Raw genomic sequence first — 24,712 nt, 5'->3', positions numbered from 1 at the left:
TGGACAGAGGGTACTGGCGTATCCTGGGAAATATGGCTCCAGGTTTCAATGTAATTTTAACAGGCTCAGCTCCTTTAATCAATCCCACATCATGGGGTCCCTTTGTCCATAACACTTCCGGTACCTTAGCCAAATCTCTTTCTTTTATCGTGCCTCCGGCACATGTTTTCACACTGTCCTGCACTGCACCTGCATTCTGAGAGAAATGTCCATTTCAAACACAACTGTTCCAACAGAAGGTTGTTCACTGAGCAATTCCTCATCTGAAATATCTTTTAAATTGACCCCGGTGTAGGAAAGTACCATCTTGCCTGGCATGTTACCCCTATATTTCACTGTATATATGTTGTTTTAGTTGTATGTGTCACTGGGACCCTGCCAGCCAGGGCCCCAGTGCTCATAAGTGTGCCCTGTATGTCTTACCTGTGTTATGACTAACTGTCTCACTGAGGCTCTGCTATCCAGAACCTCAGTGGTTATTGTAGGAGGCTGAACTGGCTTGTAGTGAGTACCAAGGGGTACTTACACCTTGCACCAGGCCCAGGTATCCCTTATTAGTGTATAGGGGTGTCTAGCAGCTTAGGCTGATAGAAAAGGTAGCTTAGCAGAGCAGCTTAGGCTGAACTAGGAGACGAGTGAAGCTCCTACAGTACCAATAGTGTCACTTGCACAATATCATAAAAAACACAATACACAGTTATACTAAAAATAAAGGTACTTTATTTTTATGACAATATGCCAAAGTATCTCAGTGAGTACCCTCAGTATGAGGATAGCAAATATACACAAGATATATGTACACAATACCAAAATATGCAGTAATAGCAATAGAAAACAGTGCAAACAATGTATAGTCACAATAGGATGAAATAGGGGCACATAGGGATAGGGGCAACACAAACAATATACTCTAGAAGTGGAATAAGAACCACGAATGGACCCCAAACCTATTTGACCTTGTAGAGGGTCGCTGGGACTGTAAGGAAACAGTGAGGGTTAGACACATAGCCCACCCCAAGACCCTGAAAAGTGGGTGCAAAGTGCACCTAAGTTCCCCAAAGAGCACAGAAGCCGTGATAGGGGAATTCTGCAGGAAAGACCAACACCAGCAATGCAACAATGATGGATTTCCAGACGAGAGTACCTGTGGAACAAGGGGACCAAGTCCAAAAGTCACAATCAAGTCGGGAGTGGGCAGATGCCCAGGAAATGCCAGCTGTGGGTGCAAAGAAGCTGCCACCGGATGGTAGAAGCTGAGGATTCTGCAAGAACGACAAGGACTAGAAACTTCTCCTTTGGAGGATGGATGTCCCACGTCGTGAAGAGTCGTGCAGAAGTGTTTTGCCGCAGAAAGACCGCAAACGAGCCTTGCTAGCTGCAAGGGTCGTGGTTAGGGTTTTTGGATGCTACTGTGGCCCAGGAGGGACCAGGATGTCGCCAATTGCGTGAGGAGACAGAGGGGGCGTCCAGCAAGACAAAGAGCCCACTCAGAAGCAAGCAGCACCCGGAGAAGTGCCGGAACAGGCACTACGAAGTGGAGTGAAACGGTGCTCACCCGAAGTTACACAAGAGAGTCCCACACTGCCGGAGGACAACTCAGGAGGTTGTGCAATGCAGGTTAGAGTGCCGTGGACCCAGGCTTGGCTGTGCACAAAGGAAATCCTCGAAAAGTGCACAGGAGCCGGAGCAGCTGCAAAACACGCGGTTCCCAGCAATGCAGTCTAGCGTGGGGAGGCAAGGACTTACCTCCACCAAACTTGAACTGTAGAGTCACTGGACTGTGGGAGTCACTTGGACATAGCTGCTGAGTTCAAGGGACCTCACTCGTCGTGCTGAGAGGAGACCCAGAGGACCGGTGATGCAGTTCTTTGGTGCCTGCGGTTGCAGGGGGAAGATTCCGTTGACCCACGGGAGATTTCTTCTGAGCTTCTAGTGCAGAGAGGAGGCAGACTACCCCCACAGCATGCACCACCAGGAAAACAGTCGAGAAGGCGGCAGGATCAGCGTTACAAGGTTGCAGTAGTCGTCTTTGCTACTTTGTTGCAGTTTTGCAGGCTTCCAGCACGGTCAGCAGTCGATTCCTTGGCAGAAGGTGAACAGAGAGATGCAGAGGAACTCTGATGAGCTCTTGCATTTGTTATCTAAGGAATTCCCCAAAGCAGAGGCCCTAAATAGCCAGAAAAGAGGGTTTGCCTACCTAGGAGAGAGGATAGGCTAGCAACACCTGAAGGAGCTTATCAGAAGGAGTCTCTGACGTCACCTGCCGGCACTGGCCACTCAGAGCAGTCCAGTGTGCCAGCAGCACCTCTGTTTCCAAGATGGCAGAGGTCTGGAGCAATCTGGGGGAGCTCTGGGCACCTCCCAGGGGAGGTGCAGGTCAGGGGAGTGGTCACTCCCCTTTCCTTTGTCCAGTTTCGCGCCAGAGCAGGGCTGAGGGATCCCTGAACCGGTGCAGACTGGCTTATGCAGAGATGGGCACCATCTGTGCCCATCAAAGCATTTCCAGAGGCTGGGGGAGGCTACTCCTCCCCAGCCCTGACACCTTTTTCCAAAGGGAGAGGGCGTAACACCCTCTCTCTGAGGAAGTCCTTTGTTCTGCCTTCCTGGGCCAAGCCTGGCTGGACCCCAGGAGGGCAGAAACCTGTCTGAGGGGTTGGCAGCAGCTGCAGTGAAACCCCGGGAAAGGTAGTTTGGCAGTACCCGGGTCTGAGCTAGAGACTCAGGGTTTCATGGCATTGTCTCCCCAATGCCAGAAAGAAATATGGGGGTAACATGCCAGGCAAGATGGTACTTTCCTACACAACCCCCCCCCCCCCAAACGAAGGACAATAAGACTAGCCATGACCTGATGAGTCTTCATTGTCTAAGTGGAAATATCTGGAGAGTCCCTCTGCATTGGAGTGGGTACTCCCAGTTCTATGTTCCACTGTATAGTCCATTCCCTGTAGAGATATGGACCACCTCAACAATTTAGGGTTTTCACCTTTCATTTGTTTTAGCCAAAGTAGAGGTTTGTGGTCTGTCTGAACAATGAAGTGAGTGCCAAACAGGTATGGCCTCAACTTCTTCAGTGCCCAGACCACAGCAAAGGCCTCCCTCTCTATGGCAGACCAACGCTTTTCTCTAGGGGTCAACCTCCTGCTGATAAAAGCAACAGGTTGATCCTGTCCCTCAGAATTGAGTTGTGATAAGACTGCCCCTACCCCTAATTCAGATGCATCAGTTTGAACAATGAATTTCTTGGAGTAACATGGGCTTTTTAGGACAGGTGCAGTGCACATGGCCTGTTTCAGCTCCTCAAAAGCTTTCTGACAGCTAGCTGTCCACAATACCTTTTTAGGCATCTTCTTGGAAGTGAGATCATTAAGTGGGGCTGCAATGGAGCCATAGTTTTTAATGAATCTCCTGTAATACCCAGTGAGGCCTAGGAAGGCTCTCACCTGGGTCTGAGTTGTAGGGGGAACCCAATCCATGATTGTCTGGATTTTCCCCTGAAGTGGTACAATCTGTTCTCCACCTACAAGGTGTCCCAGATAAACCACTTTCCCCTGCCCTATCTAGCACTTTGAAGCCTTGATAGTGAGGCCTGCCTTTTGCAGGGCCTCCAAAACTTTCCACAGGTGGACCAGGTGATCATCCCAGGTGGAGCTAAAGACAGCTATATCATCTAGATATGCTGCACTAAAAGCCTCCAACCCTTGCAGGACTGTATTCACCAACCTCTGAAAAGTGGCAGGTGCATTTTTCAAACCAAAGGGCATTACTGTGAATTGGTAGTGCCCTCCAATAGTCGAAAATGCATTTTTTGCTTTAGCATCCTCTGATAATTTGATCTGCCAATACCCTGCAGTCAAATCAAAGGTGCTTAGATACTTGGCAGATGCCAGTGTATCTATGAGCTCATCTGCCCTGGGTATGGGGTGAGCATCAGTTTTTGTTACCTGGTTGAGACTTCTGTAATCTACACAAAACCTCATCTCCCTTTTTCCATCTTTTGAGTGAGGCTTTGGTACAAGCACCACAGGAGAGGCCCATGGGCCTTCACAGTGTTCAACCACTCCCAGTTCAAGCATTTTCTGAACTTCTTGCTTTATGCAGTCTCTGACATGGTCAGGCTGCCTATAGATTTTACTTTTGACAAGCATGCTGTCTCCAGTATCTATAGTGTGCTCACACCAAGAAGTGGTGCCTGGTACAGTAGAAAAGAGTTCAGAAAACAGACCTAAGAGATTTATGCAGTTGTCTTTCTGCTCAGCAGTAAGACACTCTGCCAAAACTACACCTTCCATTAGAGCATCCTCTTCTGTGGAAGAGAAGAGATCAGGGAGAGGGTCACTCTCTTCTTCCTGTCCTTCATCTGTTGCCATGAGCAGGGTGAGATCAGCCCTGTCATAGTAGGATTTTAGGCGATTGACATGGAGCACCCTAAGGGGACTCCTGGCAGTGCCCAAGTCAACGAAGTAGGTGACTTCTCCCTTCTTTTCAACAAAAATGTGGGGTCCACTCCATTTGTCTTGAAGTGCTCTTGGGGCCACAGGCTCCAAGACCCACACTTTCTGCCCTGGTTGGTACTGAATCAGAACAGCCTTCTGGTCATGCCATTGCTTTTGGAGCTCTTGGCTGGCCTGAAGGTTTTTGCTGGCCTTTTTCATATACTCAGCCATTCTGGATCTTAGGCCAAGTACATAGTCCACTATGTCTTTCTTAGGAGCTTTTAAAGGTTGTTCCCAACCCTCCTTTACAAGTGTTAGAGGACCTCTTACAGGGTGTCCAAATAGGAGTTCAAAGGGGCTGAAGCCCAGTCCTTTCTGGGGTACCTCCCTGTAAACAAAAAGGAGGCAAGGTAACAGGACATCCCATCTACTCCTGAGTTTTTCAGGGAGTTGTGTTAAACCTCTCAACCAGTCCATTTGTTTGTGGATGATAAGGTGTGGTGAATTTGTATGTTACACCACATTCCTTCCACATGGCCTTCACGTATGCAGACATAAAGTTGCTACCCCTGTCTGATACCACCTCTTTTGGGAAACCCACCCTGGAAAAGATTCCTAGGAGGGCTTTTGCCACTGCAGGAGCTGTAGTGGTCCTTAGAGGAATTGCTTCAGGATATCTTGTGGCATGGTCCAATACCACCAAGATAAACCTATTGCCTGAAGCAGTAGGAGGGTCAAGGGGGCCAACTATGTCAACCCCTACACTTTCAAAGGGAAACCCAACCACAGGCAGTGGAATAAGGGGAGCCTTTTTGGGTGCCACCTGTCTTGCCACTGGCTTGACAGGTGACACAGGACTTACAAAAATCTTTTGTGTCCTCTGACATCCTAGGCCAATGAAACAGGGGGACAAGCCTTTCCCATGTTTTAATTTGCCCTAGATGTCCAGCCAAGGGAATGTCGTGGGCTAGAGTTAGGAGGAACTCTCTGTTGCAGGGGAATGACCAATCTCCTGGCTGCTCTAGGTTTAGGGTCCCTTGCCTCTGTATACAAGAGGTTGTCCTCCCAGTAAACTCAATGTGAGTCACTGACATCCCCATTTTGCTGTTTGACAGCTTGCTGTCTTAGACCCTCTAATGTGGGACAGGTTTGCTGTGCCACACTCAGCTCCTCCCTGGCAGGCCCCCCTCCACCCAAAAGCTCAGCAGTGTCTGCTTCAAGCTCCTCTGGTTTAGGGTCTGCACAGGGGGGAAATCCTTCTTCCTCAGAAGTAGAATCCACTGTAGAGGGAGGGATAGTAGGTAGGGATTTACCTTTACTAACCCTAGCTTTAGGGAGCACTTGGTCCATTGTTCCAGGATCCAAGTCACCCTGTCCTTTTTGCTTTTTGGCCTGAGCCCTGGTTAAAGCAAAAATATGCCCAGGAATGCCCAGCATTGCTGCACGAGCCTCCAACTCCACTTCTGCCCAAGCTGATGTCTCTAAATCGTTCCCTAGTAGACAGTCTACAGGTAAATCTGAGGCAACCACAACTTTCTTTGGACCAGTAACCCCCCCCCCCCCCCAGTTGAGATTTACAAAAGCCATGGGGTGGCTAAGAGTGTTGTTATGAGCATCAGTCACTTGGTACTTGTGACCAAGTAGGTGTTGTTCAGGGTGTACCAGTTTCTCTATTACCATGGTAACACTGGCACCTGTGTCCCTGTAGGCCTGAACCTCAACACCATTTATTAGGGGAAGTTGCTTGTACTTATCCATATTAAGGGGACAAGCAACAAAGGTGGCCAAATGAATGGCACCTTCAGAGACTAACACAGCCTCTGTGGTCTCCCTAACAAGACCAACCCCAACTAAATTACCAAAAGTGAGCCCAGCTACTCCCTTGGTTTGGCTATTAGTAGGTTTGCTCCCACCACCACTGCTATTACTAGGGGCACTAGGTGTAGCAGTAGGGGTTGTGGTAGTGGGAGGCTTGGTGCTTTTCTTTGGACAACTGGCATCAGTTGTCCTATGGCCTTTTACTTTACATAAATAGCACCATGGTTTCTTTGCTTGATTAGAAGAGGATTTGGACCCACCACCCCCACCAGAGTGTTTTTGTGGGCCTGATGAAGACTTATTTTTAGATTTGTCCCCACCCTTGTCTGAAGACTTACCATCCTTCTTCTTGCCATCCTTGTCACCCCCTGTATGAACTTTTCTGTACACTCTTGTTCTGACCCATTTGTCTGCCTTCTTTCCCAATTCTTGGGGAGAGATCAGATCTGAGTCCACTAGATATTGGTGTAACAAATCAGACACACAGTTATTCAGAATATGCTCTCTCAGGATCAGATTATACAGGCTTTCATAGTCAGAAACGTTACTGCCATGTAACCACCCCTCCAAGGCCTTCACTGAATAGTCAACAAAGTCTACCCAGTCTTGTGAGGACTCTTTTCTGGTTTCTCTGAACTTAATCCTGTATTGTTCAGTGGTTATGCCAAATTCATCCAAGAGTGCATTCTTCAAAACTGTAAAATTATTGGCATCACTTTCCTTCGCAGTAAGGAGCCTATCCCTACCCTTTCTACTGAAAGATAGCCATAGGATAGCAGCCCACTTCCTTTGAGGGACCCCCTGTACAACACAGGCCCTCTCAAGTGCAGCAAACCACTTGTTAATGTCATCCCCCTCCTTGTAAGGGGGAACTATCTTATGCAGATTCCTAGACTCATGCTCTTTCAGAGGATTACTATCTGTAATACTGCTGCTGCCACCATGAGGTCCTAACCCCAACCTCTGTCTTTCTTTTTCTAAGTCTAGGGATTTCCTGTCTAGAGCCAGCTGTTGCTGTTTAAGCTTCAGCCTGGACTCTTCCACTCTCAATCTATTGAGCTCCCTTTCTAAAATTCTGTCATCAGGGTGGGTGGGTTGGGCATGCTTTGACACAGAAGAATGGTGTGAATGAACAGAGGGAGAATTGTCCCTAACAGTTGGCACCCTAACAACCTGGCCTGCAGGAATGACATCCCTACTGTGATGAGAGCTCACATTAGTACCAGTTATGCTAGGTGGTCTGCTAAGGGGCAAGTTGGGAAGGATACCATCTAACATTGTTACTGGGGGTGCCCCAGAATCAGATTGTGAACCATCTCCTAACTTCTCAACTGATGTGCCAGCTAAGGCCTTATCATTTTCATTGAGCATGTTATTTAACAATTCTCTAGAGGGATTCTTCCCTACCCCTAAACCTCTATCAATGCACAGAAACCTCAACCCTTTCCAGCTAAGGTTATCATAAGCAGTGCTGGCCAGATCAAGAGTAGGACCTGTACCAGACATGATAGAAAAAGGTTTAGGGACAGATAAAAGAAAGGAAAAGTTTCAGGACTTTTTAAGGAAACAGAAAAAAAACTTTTTCAACTTTTTAGAAACTTTTTGAAAGTTTAGAGGTACTTTTCAGCACTTAGCAATAGAGTAAGAGAAGAAAATCAAAACTTTTGGGTTAGGTGTACATACACTGAACTTGTTTTGTATATTTTTCTCTTATGAAATGTACCAAATGACAAAGTGGTAAGTAGTTGCAAGTACTTATCCCACCACTGCACGACCAATGTAGGTCCTCTCCTGTTGAAGATCAGGTAGCAAGTGAGGAATATGATATAAAATGGTGGTCACGTCCATGGCAGTGCATACCGTCACCGCCAGCGTGGATCACTATTAGCCACTGTAACCCATAGGGCCCAATGTTATCCCATGAGGAGTTGCACAGCGGTTCCCGAATGCCTCCCGCAACGGCGCACAACATCAGTGGAATTACCTCACTTCCACCTGTCCCTCCACACAGGACAGGCGGATGCCATTTCAGGGTTGGGGGGCAAACCCTGGATAATTGGTGTGCCACTGTTTAAATTTGGACACACTGGACAATTCACACTGACAAATTACAAATTAACAGCATGCAGTGTTCTATTGAAGCCTCATTGTTCAGTTTGTGACCGTCTCCTCACTCTTTTGCCCCATAGATTGCTACCGCTGCAGATGAATAGGAGATGGAACATACCTCCATGTACAGACCCCTGGTGGACTTGGCAATACTGGAGGACAGGTACATTATCCTCACCTATAGACTGGACAGGGCCACAGTCACAGAGCTCTGTGGCCCATTGGAGCCTGACCTGATATGTGCTATCGGTCACCCCACTGGGATCTTCCCTCTTGTGCAAGTTCTATCTGTGCTCCATTTCCTGGCAACTGGTTCTTTCCAAGCCACAGTGGGCTTGGCAGCAGGAATGTCCCAGCCAATGTTCTCAATAGTGCTGACAAGAGTTTTGTTTGCCTCGATTAAACACATGTGTAGCTACAATGTATTTGGCCACAGTGAAGGCTGAGTTCTATGCAATGGGACATATCCCCAACATAATGGGGGCGACTGATGGAACACATATTGCATTAGTGTAGGAGGCTGGCCTGGCTTGTACTGGGTACCAAGGTGTACTTACACTCTGTACCAGGTCCAGTTATCCCTTATTAGTGTAGAAGAGGTGTTTCGAGCAGCTTAGGCTGATAGAAAGTAGCTATAGCAGAGCAGCTTAGGCTGAACTAGGAGACATGCAAAGCTCCCACTATACCACTGGTGTCATATGCACAATATCATAAGAAAACACAATACACAGATATACTTAAAATAAAGGTACTTTATTTTTATAAGTACACTGTTCCAAACAACGTGAACACAGGGAACTAGAAAGGACTGCAGTGAAATTGTTGTAGGAGTGCCCTCAAGCATCACATTAGGATGTCAAGCATCATCATTGGGCTAACCCCTCGCCAGACTGGCACTGCAATGTCTGACGGGCCTCCAGCGGAAGGATGGAGGCTCTTCAACCAAGAAGATGATTAATCAAAAGACTGCAGCCCATATTGACAGGGGGAATGAAGGAGAGACAAGAGTCTAAAATTAGCTCTAATCCTTTTAATAATTTTAATTTCAATAGGGATTAGGCCAAGATTAAAAAACACAGCTCGGAGTATACAGGAAAACAATGTTACCAACACTCCTTCAAAGGTAGAGAGGAGGCAAGTAGTTTGCTCCTAACATATGGTCGACATGTTTCGCGCCCTCACGGTCACACACGGATCCACTGGCGCTTCATCAGGACCGCTAACATTTTACTTCTCCTTATTAAAACAAGACAATAAATGCTGGGAGGTCACTTACAGTCTGTCGATCTATTGTGTATGTCAGTCGAATGATAGGTCGCCCATCCCATGAAGGTAACGGGCATCATAGGGACGCGTAAACCTCTTACCCAAGGAGAGTATTTTGCACTTCTCCCCGAGAAGTCTTTCAGGAACGCGACCTCGGGCAGGTTCAAGACGGACCTCGGGGAGAAGTGCAAAATACTCTCCTTGGGTAAGAGGTTTACGCGTCCCTATGATGCCCGTTACCTTCATGGGATGGGCGACCTATCATTCGACTGACATACACAATAGATCGACAGACTGTAAGTGACCTCCCAGCATTTATTGTCTTGTTTTAATAAGGAGAAGTAAAATGTTAGCGGTCCTGATGAAGCGCCAGTGGATCCGTGTGTGACCGTGAGGGCGCGAAACATGTCGACCATATGTTAGGAGCAAACTACTTGCCTCCTCTCTACCTTTGAAGGAGTGTTGGTAACATTGTTTTCCTGTATACTCCGAGCTGTGTTTTTTAATCTTGGCCTAATCCCTATTGAAATTAAAATTATTAAAAGGATTAGAGCTAATTTTAGACTCTTGTCTCTCCTTCATTCCCCCTGTCAATATGGGCTGCAGTCTTTTGATTAATCATCTTCTTGGTTGACGAGCCTCCATCCTTCCGCTGGAGGCCCGTCAGACATTACAGTGCCAGTCTGGCGAGGGGTTAGCCCAATGATGATGCTTGACATCCTAATGTGATGCTTGAGGGCACTCCTACAACAATTTCACTGCAGTCCTTTCTAGTTCCCTGTGTTCACGTTGTTTGGAACAGTGTACTTATTTGGTTTAGAGTTTCAGTAAGGGAGACAGTACACTGGACCATTAATCTCCCTGTCCCTCCTGTTTATTGAACTTTATTTTTATGACAATATGCCAAAAGTATCTCAGTGAATACCCTCAGTATGAGGATGCCAAATATACACAAGATATATGTACACAATACCAAAAATATGCAGTAATAGCAAAAGGAAGTAATGCAAGCAGTGTAAAGTTATAGTAGATTGAAATAGGAGCACATAGGTATAGGGGCAACACAAACCATATACTCCAAAAGTGGAATGGGAATAACGTATGGACCCCAAACCTATGTGAACTCGTAGAGGGTCGCTGGGACTGTAAGAAAACAGTGAGGGTTAGAAAAATAGCCCACCCCAAGACCCTGAAAAGTAGGTGTAAAGTGCACCTATATTCCCCAGAGAGCACAGAAGTCGTGATAGGGGAATTCTGCAAGGAAGACCAACACCAGCAATGCAACCAAAGTGGATTTCCGGACGAGAGTGCCTGTGGAACAAGGGGACTAAGTCCAAGAGGCGCGACAAAGTCGAGATTGGGCAGATGCCGAGGAAATGCCAGCTGAGGGTGCAAAGAAGCTGCCACCGGATGGTAGAAGCTGTGGATTCTGCAAGAACGAAGAGGGCTAGAAACTTCAACCTTTGGAGGATGGATGTCCCACGTTGTGAAGAAGCTTGCAGAGGTGTTCCCACACAGAAAGACCGCAAACAAGCCTTGTTAGCTGCAATGGTCGCGGTTAGGGTTTTTGGAAGCTGCTGTGGCCCAGGAGGGACCAGGATGTCGCCACTTGCGTGAGGAGACAGAGGGGGCGCCCAGCAAGACAGGGAGCCCTCACAGAAGCAGGCAGCACCCGCAGAAGTGCCGGAACAGGCACTATGAAGAGGAGTGAACCGGAGCTCACCTGAAGACACAAAAGGGAGTCCCACGACGCCGAAGGACAACTCAGGAGGTTGTGCACTGCAGGTTAGAGTGTCGGGGACCCAGGCTTGGCTGTGCACAAAGGAAATCCTGGAAGAGGGCACAGGAGCCGGAGCAGCTGCAAATCACGCGGTACCCAGCAATGCAGTCTAGCGTGGGGAGGCAATGACTTACCTCCACCAAACTTGGACTGAAGAGTCACTGGACTGTGGGAGTCACTTGGACAGAGTTGCTGAGTTCAAGGGACCACGCTCGTCGTGCTGAGAGGGGACCCAGATGACCGGTGATGCAGTCTTTTGGTGCCTGCAGTTGCAGGGGGAAGATTCCGTTGACCCACGGGAGATTTCTTCAGAGCTCCTAGTGGAGAGAGGAGGCAGGCTACCCCCACAGCATGCACCACCAGGAAAACAGTTGAGAAGGCGACAGGATCAGCGATACAAGGTTGCAGTAGTCGTCTTTGCTACTTTGTTGCAGTTTTGCAGGCGTCCTGAGCAGTCAACGGTCGATCCTTTGGCAGAAGGTGAAGAGAGAGATGCAGAGGAACTCGGATGAGCACTTGCATTCGTTATCTAAAGAATTCCCCAAAGCAGAGACCCTAAATAGCCAGAAAAGGAGATTTGGCTACCTAGGAAGGAGGATAGGCTAGCAACACAGGTAAGAGCCTATCAGAAGGAGTCTCTGACGTCACCTGCTGGCCCTGGCCACTCAGAGCAGTCCAGTATGCCAGCAGCACCTCTGTTTCCAAGATGGTAGAGGTATGGAGCACACTGGAGGAGCTATGGGCACCTCCCCTGGGAGGTGCAGGTCAGGGGAGTGGTCACTCCCTTTTCCTTTGTCCAGTTTCGCGCCAGAGCAGGGCTGGGGGATCCCTGAACCGGTGTAGACTGGCTTATGCAGAGATGGGCACCATCTGTGCCCATCAAAGCATTTCCAGAGGCTGGGGAGGCTACTCCTCCCCAGCACTGACACTTTTTTCCAAAGGGAGAGGGTGTAACACCCTTTCTCTGAGGAAGTCCTTTGTTCTGCCTTCCTGGGCCAAGCCTGGCTGGACCCCAGGAGGGCAGAAACCTGTCTGAGGGGTTGGCAGCAGCAGCAGCTGCAGTGAAACCCCGGGAAAGGTAGTTTGGCAGTACCCGGGTCTCTGCTAGAGACTCGGGGGATCATGGAAATGTCTCCCCAATGCCAAAATGGCATTGGGGTGACAATTCCATGATCTTAGACATGTTACATGGCCATGTTCGGAGTTACTATTTGTGACGCTATACATAGGTAGTGACCTATGTATAGTGCACGCGTTTAATGGTATCCCCGCACTCACAAAGTCTGGGGAATATGCCCTGAACAATGTTGGGGCACCTTGGCTAGTGCCAGGGTGCCCACACACTAAGTAACTTAGCACCCAACCTTTACCAGGGAAAGGTTAGTCATATAGGTGACTTATAAGTTACTTAAGTGCAGTTGTAAATGGCTGTGAAATAACGTGCACGTTATTTCACTCAGGCTGCAGTGGCAGGCCTGTGTAAGAATTGTCAGAGCTCCCTATGGGTGGCAAAAGAAATGCTGCAGCCCATAGGGATCTCCTGGAACCCCAATACCCTGGGTACCTCAGTACCATATACTAGGGAATTATAAGGGTGTGCCAGTATGCCAATGTGAATTGGTGAAATTGGTCACTAGCCTGTTAGTGACAATTTGGAAAGGAAAGAGAGAGCATAACCACTGAGGTTCTGGTTAGCAGAGCCTCAGTGAGACAGTTAGTCATCACACAGGGAACACATACAGGGCACACTTGTGAGCACTGGGGCCCTGGCTGGCAGGGTCCCAGTGACACATACACTAAAACAACATATATACAGTGAAATATGGGGTTAACATGCCAGGCAAGATGGTACCTTCCTACATCTGGGGCACGCTGGAGGAGCTCTGGGCACCTCCCCTGGGAGGTGCAGGTCAGGGGAGTGGTCATAGTCATAGTAGGGTTTTAGGCGATTGATATGGAGCACCCTAAGGGGACTCCTGTCACGACTCACGTGCTGCTTGCGCCTGGAGTTTGCAGATCTTGAGGCGTGAATCTTGAGGGTTCGGCTTTGGCCCAAAAAGGGGCGACTCTTTCTGGTAGCCACGGTGCCGTAGGCAATGGAACGCCAAGAACAGACCGTGACCTAAAGAAAGTAGCGCCAGAGGGAAAAAACCCCTTCAGAAGAAGGGGACAAAACCTCCAAGAGAAGATTCACAGAGGATTCCTGAAACAAGAACAGAGGAACAGGAATCAAAAAGAACTGACGTTAATAACACAGAAATGGCGAATTCCAGAACCAAAGGCTAGGAAATCAGGAGCGAGGACACCATCTAAACAGAGAGTGTTGCAGCACAATGAAGAGAAGAAAAAACCACCCTTAAATACCACAAAACAGGAAGTGACCCACAGGAAGAAAAAGGACACCATCTTGGATAGGGAAAAGTAGATAGAATAGAATAGAATAGAAACCATAGAGAATAGGGAAGGAGGAATGCTGGGAAGACAAGGGTAACCTGGGAAGGGGAAAAGACATAAAGGAAAGTGCAAAAACAGACCCAAAAAGAAAGAAGACAGAAGAAAGAAGAAAGGAGCCACAACAGGTAAGAGGGGTCAGGAGACCCTAACAGAACGGAGAGAGAGAACAGAGCGAGGCCCCAAGTAAGCTCTGGGGCCTCGTAGGGTGCAGGAAAGGCTCGGGGCACGCCGCGTCTTAAGGACGCGAAGCGCGGCTTGTGCCGAACGCTCGGCTCGTGCCGCGCGGTGCGCCGCAACAGTAGGCCCCCCTCCCGAAGGCCCTGGTTTGAAAGGAAATAAACGGTGAAAACGCTGGATCAGAAGAGGAGCATGAACAGAAGATGCATCTTCCCAAGAACATTCACTGAGAGGATAACCCTTCCAATGAATCAGATACTGCAGACGTTTGTGAAAAAGTCGAGAGTCACAAATTTCCTGAACCTCATATTCAGGAACATCATCCACTAAGACAGGAGGAGGACAGGAAAACTGACGAGAATAAGGATCAGGCACATAAGGTTTGAGTTGGGAGACATGGAAGACTGGATGAATCTTCCACGTGTGAGGCAAGTGAAGACGGACAGTGACAGGATTAAGCAACTGGAGAATACGGAAAGGCCCGTAGTAGCGAGGTGTGAACTTGTTCTGAGAGAGACGTGAGGGTAAGAATTTAGAAGAAAGCCAAACTTTATCTTGTGGATGGTAGTCCGGAGTGGTCCTACGTTTTTTGTCTGCTACTTTCTTCATATATCGTTTGGTGTGTAAAAGATTGGATCGAATCAATCTATGGATTTGTAGAAGGCGTTTGGAAAAATAAGTAATAGCGGGCAAGGGAGTGGGAGACCGAGAAGAAGTAGGGAAAGAGGTAGGATGAAAACCATAAGAACAGAAAAAAGGAGTGGTCTTGGAGGCACTATGGACTGAATTATTGTAAGAGAATACAGCAATAGGAAGATAAGTGTTCCAGTTGTTTTGAGTAGAGTTGCAAAAACAACGAAGGTATTGTTCTAGGCCTTGATTCAGACGCTCTGTCTGTCCATTGGTCTGAGGATGGAAGCCCGATGACAGAGCTCTATTGATATTAAGTGTCTTACAAAAATACCTCCAAAACCGGGAAATGTACTGAGGTCCTCTATCAGATATAATGGTATGAGGAAGTCCATGAAGACGGAAGATGTGGTCGATGAATATCTGGCTTAGTTCTTGGGATGTAGGTAGCTTTTTCAGAGCAGTGAAATGAGCCATCTTAGTAAAAGAGTCCACAGTGACCATGATTACCCGGTTTCCTGCTGAAGGTGGTAACGAACACGTAAAATCAGTAGAGATGGTGTGCCATGGAGTTGGCGGAACCGGCAAGGGCTGGAGTAATCCTGCAGGTCTGGTTCGGGGAATCTTGACTTGAGCGCATGTGGGACACGCCTGAACGTATGTTTCAATATCCAGTTTCCAAGTAGGCCACCAGAAAAATCGTGATAGCAGTTCTTGTGTGGCCTTGATGCCTCTATGACCCGCAACCGGTGAATCATGACACATTTGTAATGCTTTTTCTCTAACTCTGTTAGTAGGGATGAATAACAGATCTTGATAATAATAGTATCCTTGTCTCTTATGTAATAGAGGCCTTAAGTTCTCTACTTCATCATCAGATAGATTGGAGTATTCTAGTTGTACCTCCTCCAGAAAAGACTGAGCTACCCCAATGATCTTATTAGGTTCCAGTAGATGTTGAGCTGGGGCAGGAGTACAATCTGGATAACGACGCGACAGAGCATCAGCCAGAATGTTTTGGGAGCCAGGAATATATGTAATGTAGAAATCATACTGGCTGAAGAAGAAGGCCCAACGAGCTTGACGACTATTTTGGCATACGAAATTTCGTAAGCATTGTAAGTTTCGATGGTCTGTTCTCACTTCAAAGGGTTCCTTGGAACCCATCAGAAATTGTCTCCATTCTATACAAGCTGTTTTCAGAGCCAACAATTCTCTTTCTAGTACTGAGTAATGTTGTTCTGCAATAGAGAGTATATGAGACAGATAGAAAACAGGATGTTCAAGCCCATCATCCTCCTGTTGTTGGAGTAGGACAGCTCCAATGGCCTTTTCAGAAGCATCGGTGACAACAATAAATTGTTTGTTGGTATCTGGATGTCTTAAAATGGGAGCTTGCGTGAATGCTTTCTTTAAATCCTGAAAGGCTGTTTCGGCAGCTTTAGTCCAGACAAACCCTTTAGTTAGACTTTCCTTCTTTAAAGTGTGAGTTATATGGCTAGTTTGTTTTGCAAAGTCTGAGTTGAATTGCCGATAGAAGTTCCCTAATCCTAGAAAACATTGTGTTTCTTTAATAGAAGATGGAGAAGGCCAATCTAGAATAGCTTGTACTTTTTCTTGATCCATAGCTACACCTGTGGGACTTAAATGATAACCCAGATATTTGACTTCCGTCTTGTCAAACTCACACTTCTCGGGTTTGCAAAATAGTTGATGTGCCTGGAGTCGTTGAAGGACTTGTTTCACATGGAAAGAATGGAGTTCGGGATTTCTAGAATAAATAAGAATATCATCTAGGTAGATTACAACTGTCTGATTCAGGAGATCAGAAAACACTGAGTCCATAAATCTCTGAAAGATTGCGGGGGCATTAGTAAGACCAAAGGGCATTACTCTGTATTCAAAGTGACCAAATGGAGTCCTAAAGGCCGTTTTCCACTCATCTCCTTCTTTAATGCGTAAAAGGTGGTAGGCTCCCCGTAGATCTAGTTTGGTAAACCGTTGGGCCCCTCTGACGGCCTCTAAAATGTCCCTGATGAGAGGCAAAGGATATCGATCCTTAATAGTTATCTTATTCAGGCCTCTAAAATCCAGGCAAGGGCGAAGATCCTTTGTCTTCTTGGGTACGAAAAAGAGAGGAGCCCCGGCCGGAGAAGACGATGGAACAATAAGACCACTTTGAATATTTTCTTCCAAGTACTCCTTTAGTACTTCCTTTTCAGTTTCCGTGAGGGAATACATCCTTCCAAAAGGAACGATAGTGCCAGGTTCCAAGGGAATAGCACAATCGTAATCTCGATGGGGAGGTAACACTAGTCTGGAGGGTTTTTGGAATACGTCTTGAAACTCCAAATAGTGTTCAGGAACTCCTTGGACTGTATTAATGGTCGAACCGGTAGTACCTTCCGTGATTATTGATCTCTTGGGTGACCAATACTTGTCAGAAGCAAAACAGTGCTCGTGACAGAACTGTGAAGACAAGGAAACCGTCCTGGTAGCCCAGTTAACATATGGATTATGTCTGATGAACCACGGGATTCCAAGAATGATGGTATGATTGGGGGAAGTTATAAGGTCAAAGGAGATGTGTTCCTGATGGTTACGGATCTGTAAACTCAGCATCAGGGTAGTTGTATCAACTGGACCCGATGATATTAAGGATCCGTCCACCGTGTGTACTTGTTCGGGAATCTCCTTAGGTTGTGTAGGAACTTGTTGAGTAGTGGCCCACTTCTTATCCATATAAATTCCACTAGCTCCACAATCTAGTAGTGCCATAGTTTTCTCTTGACGGCCATCAGGTAATTGTAACATGACTGGTACAATGAACAAGGATGTAGTATTGTCATTAAAGGAACTGATGGAAGGTATAGCTACTAATCCCGTCCCCTCCCTTCTTACAGAGGACGGGAAGCGGCGTTTCCCGATGGCCTTGAAGGACGTACTGGACAGGTACGAAGCATGTGGCCGGCAGAACCGCAGTACAAACACAACCCCTTCTTTCGTCTATCTTCTCGCTCGCTAGCGGAGAGAGGGCCTCGAGTTGTATCCACCTGCATGGGTTCTCCTTCGATGTCTCTGACAGGAGGGCGAGGTTCCTCAGAACGATGCGGAAAAACTCGTGAAGTGCTTGGTTGGAAAGACCCTCTACCCTTTCTCTTCTCTGCTCTCCGTTCCTGAAGGCGATACTCGATGGAAAGGGCTTGATCCATCAGGCCACGAAGATCTTCCACTCTGGTGGAATGTACTAGTTCATCCTTTATTTCTTCTTTGAGTCTTCTACGAAACAAAGTCACCAAAGTACGTTCCACCCAGGTGGTCTCTGCCGCTAGCTGACGAAAGCGTGTTATGTATTGAAGGACATCTTGTGAGCCTTGATGAATATCGCATAAGGCTTCTTCCGCTGAAGCCTCCAATCCTGGACGACTAAACATCTGCTTGAAGCGATTCACGAAGGCCGAATAGTCCGACAATACCGGATCGTTAGATGATACCATCGGGGTTGCCCAGGCCAAGGCAGGACCGGATAAGGCACTGATGAGATAACCCACTTTTGTTCTGTCCTGGGAGAATTGGGTGGGTCGGAAGGCGAAGTACACTGTTAAGGAATCAAGGAACTCACGCAGTTGGGTTGGCTCACCAGAAAAACGATGGGTAGAGGCGGAGAGCGTCGGAACATCACCACTACGGAAAGCCAAAGCCTGTCGCAATGCAGCATTCTCACTACGTAGTTGTTGTAATTCTTGAGCTTGTTGCTGAATTGTCGTCAGGAGAGATTGATCCGGATCTGCAGCTGCTACCACAGTGTCTTCCATGGTGTTAGAAGACGTCGGAATGGTTGGGCGCTGCAATCTGTCACGACTCATGTGCTGCTTGCGCCTGGAGTTTGCAGATCTTGAGGCGTGAATCTTGAGGGTTCGGCTTTGGCCCAAAAAGGGGCGACTCTTTCTGGTAGCCACGGTGCCGTAGGCAATGGAACGCCAAGAACAGACCGTGACCTAAAGAAAGTAGCGCCAGAGGGAAAAAACCCCTTCAGAAGAAGGGGAAAAAACCTCCAAGAGAAGATTCACAGAGGATTCCTGAAACAAGAACAGAGGAACAGGAATCAAAAAGAACTGACGTTAATAACACAGAAATGGCGAATTCCAGAACCAAAGGCTAGGAAATCAGGAGCGAGGACACCATCTAAACAGAGAGTGTTGCAGCGCAATGAAGAGAAGAAAAAACCACCCTTAAATACCACAAAACAGGAAGTGACCCACAGGAAGAAAAAGGACACCATCTTGGATAGGGAAAAGTAGATAGAATAGAATAGAATAGAAACCATAGAGAATAGGGAAGGAGGAATGCTGGGAAGACAAGGGTAACCTGGGAAGGGGAAAAGACATAAAGGAAAGTGCAAAAACAGACCCAAAAAGAAAGAAGACAGAAGAAAGAAGAAAGGAGCCACAACAGGTAAGAGGGGTCAGGAGACCCTAACAGAACGGAGAGAGAGAACAGAGCGAGGCCCCAAGTAAGCTCTGGGGCCTCGTAGGGTGCAGGAAAGGCTCGGGGCACGCCGCGTCTTAAGGACGCGACGCGCGGCCCGAGCCGAACGCGCGGCTTGTGCCGAACGCTCTGCTCGCGCCGCGCGGTGCGGCACGACAACTCCTGGCAGTGCCTAGGTCAACCAAGTAAGTTGCCCTTCTTTTCAACAATGAGATGGGGTCCACTCCATTTGTCTTGGAGTGCTCTTGGGGCCACAGACTCCAATACCCACACCTTCTGTCCTGGTTGGTACTGAATCAGAACAGCCTTCTGGTCATGCCATTGCTTTTGGAGCTCTTAGATGGCCTGAAGGTTTTTACTGGCCTTTTTCATGTACTCCGACATTCTGGATCTTAGGCCAAGTACATAGTCCACTATATCTTGCTTAGGAGCTTTTAAAGGTTGTTCCCAACCCTCCTTCATAAGTGTTAGAGGACCTCTTACAGGGTGTCCAAATAGGAGTTCAAAGGGGCTGAAGCCCACTCCTTTCTGGGGTACCTCTCTGTATGCAAAAAGGAGGCAAGGTAACAGGACATCCCATCTCCTCCTGAGTTTTTCAGGGAGTTCCATTATCATTCCTTTGAGAGTTTTATTAAACCTCTCTACCAGTCCATTTGTTTGTGGATGATTAAGTGTGGTGAATTTGTATGTTACACCACATTCCTTCCACATGGCCTTCAAGTATGCAGACATAAAGTTGCTACCCCTGTGTGATACAACCTCTTTTGGGAAACCCACCCTGGAAAAGATTCCCAGGAGGGCTTTTGCCACTGCAGGTGCTGTAGTGACCCTTAGAGGAATAGCTTCAGGATATCTTGTGGCATGGTCCACTACCACCAAGATAAACCTATTGCCTGAAGCAGTAGGAGGGTCAAGGGGGCCAACTATGTCAACCCCTACCCTTTCAAAGGGAACCCCAACCACAGGTAGTGGAATAAGTGGAGCCTTTGGAGTGCCACCAGTCTTGCCACTGGCTTGGCAGGTCACGCAAGACTTACACAAATCTTTTGTTTCCTCTGACATCCTAGGCCAGTGAAACAGGGGGACAGGCCTTTCCCATGTTTTAATCTGACCCAAATGTCCAGCCAAAGGAATGTCATGCCAGAGTTAGGAGGAACTCTCTGTACTGCAGGGGAATGACCAATCTCCTGGCTGATCCAGGTTTTGGGTCCCTTGCCTCTGTGTACAAGAGGCTGTCCTCCCAGTAACCTCTGTGTGAGTCATTGACATCCCCATTTTGCTGCTTGACAGCTTGCTGTCTGAGACCCTCTAATGTAGGACAGGATTGCTGTGCCATACTCAGCTCCTCCCTGGCAGGCCCCCCTCCACCCAAAAGCTCAGCAGTGTCTGCTTCCAGCTCCTCTGGTGAAGGTTCTGCACAGGGGGGAAATTCTTCTTCCTCAGAAGTTGAATCATCTGTAGAGGGAGGGATAGTGGGTAGGGATTTACTCTTGCTACCCCTAGCTTTAGGGAGCACTTGGTCCATTGTTCCAGGATCCAAGTCACCCTGTCCTTTTTGCTTTTTGGCCTGAGCCCTGGTTAAAGCAAAAATATGCCCAGGAATGCCCAGCATTGCTGCATGAGCCTCCAACTCCACTTCTGCCTAAGCTGATGTCTCTAAATCATTTCCTAATAGACAGTCCACAGGTAAATCTAAGGCAACCACAACTTTCTTTGGACCAGTAACCCCCCCCCCCCCAGTTGAGATTCACAACAGCCATGGGGTGGCTAAGGGTGTTGTTATGAGCCTCTGTCACTTGGTACTGGTGACCAAGTAGGTGTTGTTAAGGGTGTACCAGTTTCTCTATTACCATGGTGACACTGGCACCTGTGTCCCTGTAGGCCTGAACCTCAACACCATTTATTAGGGGAAGTTGCTTGTACTTATCCATATTAAGGGGACAAGCAACCAAGGTGGCCAAATCAATGGCATCTTCAGAGAATAACACAGCCTCTGTGGTCTCCCTAACAGGACCAACCCCCACTAAATTACCAAAAGTGAGCCCAGCTACTCCCTTGGTTTGGCTATTAGTAGGTTTGCTCCCACCACCACTGCTATTACTAGGGGCACTAGGTGTAGCAGTAGGGGTTGTGGTAGTGGGAGGCTTGGTGCTTTTCTTTGGACAACTGGCATCAGTTGTCCAATGGCCTTTTACTTTACATAAATAACACCAAGGCTTTTTTACTTTTGCTGGGTACCGCCTGATTTGAAGCTGTTCCGGCTCCTGTGCACTCTTCCAGGAGTTCCTTCGTGCACAGCCAAGCCTGGGTCCCCGACACTCTAACCTGCAGTGCACAACCTTCTGAGTTGTCCTCCGGCGTCGTGGGACTCCCTTTTGTGACTTCGGGTGGACTCCGGTTCACTCCTCTTCTAAGTACCTGATCCGGTCCTTCTGCGGGTGCTGCCTGATTCTGTGAGGGCTCCCTGACTTGCTGGGCGCCCCCTCTGTCTCCTCATCCAAGTGGCGACATCCTGGTCCCTCCTGGGCCACAGCAGCATCCAAAAACCCTAACCGTGACCCTTGCAGCTAGCAAGGCTTGTTTGCGTTCTTTCTGCGTGGGAACACCTCTGCAAGCTTCTTCACGACGTGGGACATCCATCCTCCAAAGGGGAAGTTCCTAGTCCCTTCGTTCATGGAAAACACCAAGCTTCTTCCATCCGGTAGCAGCTTCCTTGCACACTCAGCTGGCATTTCCTGGGCTCCTGCCCACTCTCGACACTGTCGCGACTCTTGGACTTGGTCCCCTTGTCTTACAGGTACTCAGGTCCGGAAATCCACTGTTGTTGCATTGCTGGTGTTGGTTTTCCTTGCAGACTTCCCCTATCACGAATTCTGTTCTCTCTGGGGGTTGTAGGTGCACTTTACACCTAACTTACAGGGTCTTTGGGTGGGCTATTTTTCTAACCCTCACTGTTTTCTTACAGTCCCAGCGGCCCTCTACAAGCTCACATAGGGTTGGGGTCCATTCGTGGTTGGCATTCCACTTTTGGAGTACATGGTTGCTGTTGCTGTAGGAAAGTACCATCTTGCCTGGCATGTTACCCCCATTTTTCACTGTATATATGTTGTTTTAGTTGTATGTGTCACTGGGACCCTGCCAGCCAGGGCCCCAGTGCTCATAAGTGTGCCCTGAATGTGTTACCTGTGTTATGACTAACTGTCTCACTGAGGCTCTGCTATCCAGAACCTCAGTGGTTATGCTTTCTCATTTCTTTCCAAATTGTCACTAACAGGCTAGTGACCAATTTCACCAATTTACATTGGCATACTGGAACACCCTTATAATTCCCTAAGTATATGGTACTAAGGTACCCAGGGTATTGGGGTTCCAGGAGATCCCTATGGGCTGCAGCATTTCTTTTGCCACCCATAGGGAGCTCTGAAAATTCTTACACAGGCCGGCCACTGCACCCTGAGTGAAATAACGTCCACGTTATTTCACAGCCATTTACCACTACAATTAAGTAACTTATAAGTAACCCATAAGTCTAACCTTTACCTGGTAAAGGTTGGGTGCTAAGTTACATAGTGTGTGGGCACCCTGGCACTAGCCAAGGTGCCCCCACATTGTTCAGGGCAAATTCCCCGGACTTTGTGAGTGCGGGGACACCATTACACGCGTGCACTACACATAGGACACTACCTATGTGTAGCTTCACAATGGTAACTCCGAATATGGCCATGTAACATGTCTATGATCATGGAATTGCCCCCTCTATGCCATCCTGGCATTGTTGGCACAATCCCATGATCCCACAGGTCTGTAGCACAGACCCGGGTACTGCCAAACTGTCTTTTCAGGGGTTTCACTGCAGCTGCTGCCAACCCCTCAGACAGGTTTCTGCCCTCCTGGGGTCCAGCCAGGCTTGGCCCAGGAAGGCAGAACAAAGGACTTCCTCAGAGAGAGGGTGTTACATCCTCTCCCTTTGGAAAAAGGTGTTAAGGCAGGGGAGGGCTAGCCTCCCCCAGCCTCTGGAAATGCTTTCATGGGCACAGATGGTGCCCATTTCTGCATAAGCCAGTCTACACCGGTTCAGGGACCCCTCAGCCCTGCTCTGGCGCGAAACTGGACAAAGGAAAGGGGAGTGACCACTCCCCTGACCTGCACCTCCCCTGGGAGGTGCCCAGAGCTCCTCTAGTGTGCTCCAGACCTCTGCCATCTTGGAAACAGAGGTGCTGCTGGCACACTGGACTGCTCTGAGTGGCCAGGGCCAGCAGGTGACGTCAGAGACTCCTTCTGATAGGCTCCTTCAGGTGTTGCTAGCCTATCCTCTCTCCTAAGTAGCCAAACCCTCTTTTCTGGCTATTTAGGGTCTCTGCTTTGGGGATTTCCTGAGATAAGGAATGCAAGAGCTCATCAGAGTTCCTCTGCATCTCTCTCTTCACCTTCTGCCAAGGAATCGACTGCTGACCGCGCTGGAAGCCTGTAAAACTGCAACAAAGTAGCACGACGACTACTGCGACACTGTAACGCTGGTCCAGCCGCATTCTCGACTGTTTTCCTGGTGGTGCATGCTGTGGGGGTAGTCTGCCTCCTCTCTGCACTAGAAGCTCCGAAGAAATCTCCCGTGGGTCGACGGAATCTTCCCCCTGCAACCGCAGGCACCAAAGAACTGCATCACCGGTCCTCTGGGTCTCCTCTCAGCATGACGAGCGAGGTCCCTTGAACTCAGCAACTCTGTCCAAGTGACTCCCACAGTCCAGTGACTCTTCAGTCCAAGTTTGGTGGAGGTAAGTCCTTGCCTCCCCACGCCAGACTGCATTGCTGGGAACCGCGTCTTTTGCAGCTACTCCGGCTCCTGGGCACTTTTCCAGGATTTCCTTTGTGCACAGCCAAGCCTGGGTCCACGGCACTCTAACCTGCATTGCACGACCTCCTGAGTTGTCCTCCGGCGGCGTGGGACTCTCTTGTGCAACTTCGGGTGAGCACCGTTTCACTCCTCTTCGTAGTGCCTGTTCCGGTACTTCTGCGGGTGTTCCCTGCTTCTGAGAGGGCTCCTTGTCTTGCTGGGCGTCCCTTCTGTCCCCTGACGCAATTGGCGACATCCTGGTCCCTCCTGGGCCACAGCAGCACCCAAAAACCCTAACCGCGAGCTTTGCAGCTAGCAAGGCTTGTTTGCGGTCTTTCGGCGGGAAAACACTTCTGCACGACTCTTCACGACGTGGGACATCCATCCTCCAAAGGGGAAGTTTCTAGCCCTCGTCGTTCCTGCAGAATCCTCAGCTTCTACTTCCTAGTAGCAGCTTCTTTGCACCCACAGCTGGCATTTCCTGGGCATCTGCCCACTCTCCACTTGATCATGACTTTTGGACTTGGTCCCCTTGTTCCACAGGTACTCTAGTCTGGAAATCCATCATTGTTGCATTGCTGGTGTTGGTCTTTCCTGCAGAATTCCCCTATCACGACTTCTGTGCTCTTTGGGGAACTTCAGTGCACTTTGCACTCACTTTTCAGGGTCTTGGGGTGGGCTATTTTTCTAACCCTCACTGTTTTCTTACAGTCCCAGCGACCCTCT

General features: G+C 48.4%; 1 protein-coding gene across 1 annotated transcript in view; it reads left to right on the top strand.

Annotated features, from left to right (window-relative positions):
• Window positions 1–24,712, top strand: part of LOC138287288 (zinc finger protein 91-like) — a 74,872-nt gene that overhangs the window by 26,535 nt on the left and 23,625 nt on the right. Inside the window, exon 2 of the mRNA XM_069227646.1 lies at window positions 8,441–8,523. The gene's annotated coding sequence lies outside the window, so the exon portion shown is untranslated. The remainder of the gene's footprint in view (window positions 1–8,440; window positions 8,524–24,712) is intronic.

This window comes from Pleurodeles waltl, chromosome 4_1 (assembly GCF_031143425.1).
Source record: "Pleurodeles waltl isolate 20211129_DDA chromosome 4_1, aPleWal1.hap1.20221129, whole genome shotgun sequence".
Lineage (NCBI taxonomy): Eukaryota > Metazoa > Chordata > Amphibia > Caudata > Salamandridae > Pleurodeles > Pleurodeles waltl.
Note: the sequence above shows the minus strand (reverse complement) of the source record. Positions and strands in the feature narration are given on the sequence as shown.